The sequence below is a fragment of the Gekko japonicus genome, unplaced genomic scaffold (genome assembly GCF_001447785.1).
Source record: "Gekko japonicus isolate JY-2015 unplaced genomic scaffold, Gekko_japonicus_V1.1 scaffold1945, whole genome shotgun sequence".
Classification (NCBI taxonomy): Eukaryota; Metazoa; Chordata; class Lepidosauria; order Squamata; family Gekkonidae; genus Gekko; species Gekko japonicus.
In genome coordinates, this window is record NW_015171562.1 from 104,145 (window position 1) to 109,605 (window position 5,461).

The window sequence follows — 5,461 nt, forward strand, 5'->3', positions numbered from 1 at the left end:
CCTTTCAGAATCAAAAGATCTTTGTTTTCTTCACAAACCAGATAGGCCCAACACTTCTGAAAACTGGAGCTTCCACAATCAAAAGCACAACATCTACCACAGCTTTTATCGAAGATTTCAATTCCCCTTTCGTCTTAAAGAAAATAGCCCTTTCATTTTGTTGTGAACGTAAAATTATGGCCCTGAGAAAATTGGAAACGTTTCTGTTGAGGGAAATCAATTTTCTTACTGGCACTTCTGCTCAATATGTCGCCGCCATCACCCAGATAATAACACCACCAAACTGCAGTGGGAATGCCCCCCCCCCAGCACAGCGCAGGGAAACGCCTCTCCGGCCGGCCACGAAGACTTGCCACTCAGACAAAAAGGCTGCGTTTTTAGAAAGGTTTCCCTCTGGTCAAGCATTTCCAGGCACCAATAGCCTTATTTTTTGAACTGGTTGGCTGAAACATTACCAATGGTGCTCTTTGTGGACAGGAGCACTGCAGGGTCCGTACACACCCCAAGCACTCAGCTTGATCCTTTCAATGGAGTGCAACTCTGTTTGGACAGGCAGTTCTCCAAGGGACTGGTACACACGGACAGCGAACTTCTCTGAACCTCACGGACACCCTCTGAAGCCCACTGGGAGGACATGGAAGAAGAAGAAGAAGAAAAGATTGGATTGGATTGATACCCCATGGCCCTTCATTACCCAAAGGTGTCTCAGAGCGGCTTACAAACCCCTTTCCCTCCCCCCCCCACAACAGACACCCTGTGAGGCGGGTGGGGCTCAGAGAGCTCTTGACAGAAACGGCTTTTTTCAAGAACAGCTCTTGTCAGAGCTATGGCCTGCCCAAGGTCATCCAGCCAGGTGCAAGTGGAGGAGGAGTGGGGGAATCAAACCCAGTTCTCCCAGATGAGCGCGCACTTAACCACGACACAAAACTGGCTCTCCCTGCTGTCCTCAGTTCTGCCTTCTCTAGATTAAGCTTCAGACAATACACCGCTGTTCAGTCCACTTCATCCTTCAGAAGCACATTCAGGGACCCCCTGAAACCTTCAGCTTCCCCCTGTAGACCAAAGTGATGGTGGAGCAGGGATAAGGAAACCTCCCCCACAGGTATGACTGTGGCCACTCTCCTTCCTTTCTTCCAGGGCCTTTCAGAAGTGTGATACAACTTTCCTGTTACACCCAAAATGTCCATGAACACATGGGAATCATGGACCACATGTGGTGGCCACTGTCCTGAAGCCACTGAGATTTTTCACTCATCCTAGTGATATAATCCCTACAGTCTGTGGGCCTTGATTTTAACATCAAGCACAAGCAGGTGCCCCAGCTGAGCGTTGCTGGCCCGTTTCACTGTCCACGTGGACTTGTCCCATCATAGGAGTGCGTTCTTTGGCAGAAAGCTGGTCTTGTGGGCCCGTTAACATCTGCAGGCAGGTGATCTGTCATGCTAAAGGAGCTTCTTACAAAAGCTGGAAGGTTCCAGTGCCGCTGTTGTCCTCTTGAAAAGATGCTATTTCTCACAGACCACCATATTCCAAAACTGCCTCAACCTCTGACCAATCTGTACTGCTTTGTTCAGCTTACTGAGACATTCATATTCAGGATTTCAGAAGTTGCAAGTCAGTGTTCAGGTCTGTTCCTTCAGGTGCATACCTGAAAGGCATAGCTAGAGCGTGTTCCTGGCTAAGCAGATACAACTCATCCAGCAAAGACGACTGTCACACAGGTATTTGGCTTTGCTCAGAAGAAGAAACCTTCTTGTCTGAAGATGCTTTTCCTAACAAGGGGAACACAGGAAAACTAGCCTCTGGGCTTAATTAGCATTTCCCCCGCAGTCCACATTGTCACTGTCCCCTAGGTCAGCGATTAATCTTCCATAGTAAATAAATTTGTTCAGATTAGGAAGAGATTGTTTTCAGGACCGTTTGTGAACACGTTCATAATGTTATCAAGAATCAAAAGCAAACATTAATCACACATTTACATAATCTATTATTTATTTATTCCTTTTCTTTCCTGTATATCCTGCCTTCCCCACAAGCGGGCTACAAGGTCACATAAGAATTGTGGCAATTGGAGTTGTGTCTTGGAGATCAAAGTGGAGGCTTTGCTCCTTGTCAGCTACTCAGGAGAAAATGCAATTCTTCACACCGTGATCAGCAGCACTGTGTGTGTGTGGGGGGGAAAGAGGGTGATGAGATCAAGGTTTGGCCCTCTCCCTGGTGATAGGCAGTCCACCTGCTCAGGAGCAAGAAGGGGAAAAGGGGGGGGCAAAAGCTTCCTTGCCCTGGGATAGTAAAGAGTAAATGTACACACAGGCATCCCTGAATTTGTGACCTGACCGTCTCTGCAAGCAAGACAGAAACACAGACTTGGGATCTGAGATCCCTTGAACATCCTTATCATATTGCGCGGGTTTGTTTGCAACACAAAAGAAGCCCACTGTTTCCTTGGACTGAATTAGAAAAGGCAGAGAGAGTTCCTTTTAAAGTTAGAAGCCTTTGGCCACGAGATTTTGTATACCGAACCTGTTGAGACCCCGTTCCTGCTCATGCCGGAGACAAATCTACAAGTCAACAAAGAGCTAACTAATCCCTACATTTGCCGGAGCCTCCAGCCGAAAAGAAGTGAGAATTACACAGCAGCCCTTTCAAACCGAGAGAATGTCGAGCAGTGGCAAATCAGCATCTGGATCAGGATCGATGCCTTTGAGTAACAATGGAAATACTACAGTGTGTGGTGCACCAAACTTTCAAATCCCTACCTTAACTGCCCACAACTATAAATGGTGGTCAACTGAGATGAAAATAGCTTTGACAGTGCATGATGTTGAGGATGTTTTAAGCAAGGATGTCCCTGATCAGCAGCCACAGAAAGGAGAGTTTCTGAGAAGAGGTGCAATTGCAAAAGGCTTAATTATGAGTTATGTTAATACAATGAAATGCCAGTTGCTAGTGGACTGTGAGACAGCTAAAGACATGTGGAAATGGCCCAAAAATCATTATGGGCAAAAGGATGATAAAAAGGTAAAGGTTCCCTTGCTTGAAAGCCAGTCAAGTCCGACTCTAGGGTTTGCGGTGCTCATCTCCGTTTCAAAGCCGAAGAGCCAGCGCTGTCCGAAGACGTTTCCGTGGTCATGTGGCCGGGTTAGGGTTAGGGTTAAGGTTAGGGTTGACTAGACACAAAGGCGCACGGAATGCTGTTACCTTCCCACCGAAGTGGTACCTATTTATCTACTTGCAATTTCTTGCTTTCGAACTGCTAGGTTGGCAGGATGATACACAAGCATTATTCCTTAGACGAATCATGCACAGTATTAAAATGCATGAAGGTGAATCAATTGCTAAACACTTGGATAAAATTCTGAAAATTGTATCTGATATAAGAGCTTCAGGAGAGACACTCCCTGACAAAGAGATCATTGTTTCTATCTTCAATAGTCTACCTGAGAGTTTCAAAAATCAATTTTTGGGGGGGAAGCGTTGGCACAGGCAGTTCAATGCCTGCATTAATAACACTAGCGAACAGCCACTATGGCTGTTCGAGACCCATCGTGGCCGGGGTGAGCTCCCGGCCCAAGTTCCAGCTCCCACCCACCCAGCGGCTCGAAAGCATAACCGCAAGTAGACAAATGGGTACCTGCCCTAGGTCGACAGGGGGCACCCTCCCTCCTGATGGTGTGTGCCAGGAGTGTTGGCGGGCGGCGGTAGCGATACGGCGGCGGAGCAGAGGCGACCCGTGGATGCTGCGGTGATGGAGACCGGATGGAGGCGGAGCTACAGCGCGGCGGTACCTAAGGGACAAAGGCCGGAACTGCAATCGGGAGCTGCCGCGCGCCGGAGGAGTCTATCAGGAGCCTGCCGGGAGATGTCGTCGACCCGTCCTAAGGCGCCAGGAAGTAACAATGGAAGCCCGCCCGTGGAACACAACAGGACCGCGCCGCTCGGGTGTCGGTAGGTAGCCCCTCCCCCAGTCAAATTGTGGCCCTAAGATAGGAACTAATTAGGCACTTAGGCCATATACCTGTAAACCGCCCAGAGACCCTCGGGTAAAAGGCGGTATACAAATCAAAGATATAATATATAAATAAATATAAATATAAATTGCTGTATTACAAGCACAGACAGACCTGACGTTGATTTTACTGTAAATTATCTGAAACGAGAAGGAACTAGAAGGGATCTTTTTCAGACAACAAATAAAATGTCAGTTCTGAGAGTACAATCTGACAGAAAGCAAATAATATGCAATTTATGCCAAAAACGTGGTCGTATCGCCAGATTCTGTAGGTCTAGAGACACTCAAGGCAGTAAACAGCACAGTGCTTCTACTGCAGCAGCGACATCTAGTAGTCGAGTGAAAAATGGTGCCAGACCTAGATATCCCCAAAGGGCAACCAGACCAAGAGAAAAGTCAAACAAGCGAGCTAGCAAACCTTCTGAGACGCGCATGTTTGCAATTGCCAATTCAAACACAAATGTTAAGAACTATTGGCTTGTGGATTCTGGAAGCTATAGTCATGTGTGTAATAAAAGAGAATGCTTTATTGAGTTTGATGAACAGAAATGTCCCAGCCTGCAACAATTTAATGGTAAAGAATTAAATGTTCAAGGATGTGGTTCTGTATTGCTGAGAGTTATGAACATAAATCAGGAAATTGAGGAGATTCTACTGAAGGATTGTGCATTTGTGCCTGAAGGTACAAATAACATACTCTAAACTAGGAGAATTGTGGAAAATTGATACAGAGTCCTTGTTGGAAAAGAAGATAGCTGCATTTTTGATGTTAACTCTGAATTTAAATTAATGTTACATGAAAAAGATGGTTTTCTTTACTTGGAAAATATTGTTGAGAATGATGATGTTGAAAATGATGATGATATTGAGAATGATAATTTTGAAAATGCTAATGATGTGCAGAATGTTGATGATGCTAATGATGTTAATGGGCATGCAACCTGTGTGTGAGCATAAAAATTGTCTTTTTAAATGGCATGTAACAATGGGTCACCGTAATGTGAAAAGTGTACAAAAATTATTGAGAGAATGTAACACTAATGTTGTTGATTGTAATCAAATGCAAAATGGTTGTGATGTATGCATCAGAGCAAAGGGAAAATCCCCAAGCTACAAAGGTAATTCTACTGTCCACAGTGAGAAATTTCTACCGACAGGGTACTCAGACATAGTAGGACCTATAAAGGCATCAGCTGGTGGAAGTAGATACTTTCTAACCGTTATGGAAGCAAAATCCAGATATGTCTTTGTCTACTTAAACAAAAGCAAAGATCAAGTTTTTGATAAGTTCAAAGCTTACATTGCATCTATGAAAAATAAGTTTGGCAAAGTTCCAGAAGTGTTCTTTACAGATAATGGAACAGAATACAGTAGCAGTGAGTTCCAAAGGTTTATGGAACAAGAAGGCATTGAACATAAAACCACAGTGCCTTATTCCCCACAACAGAA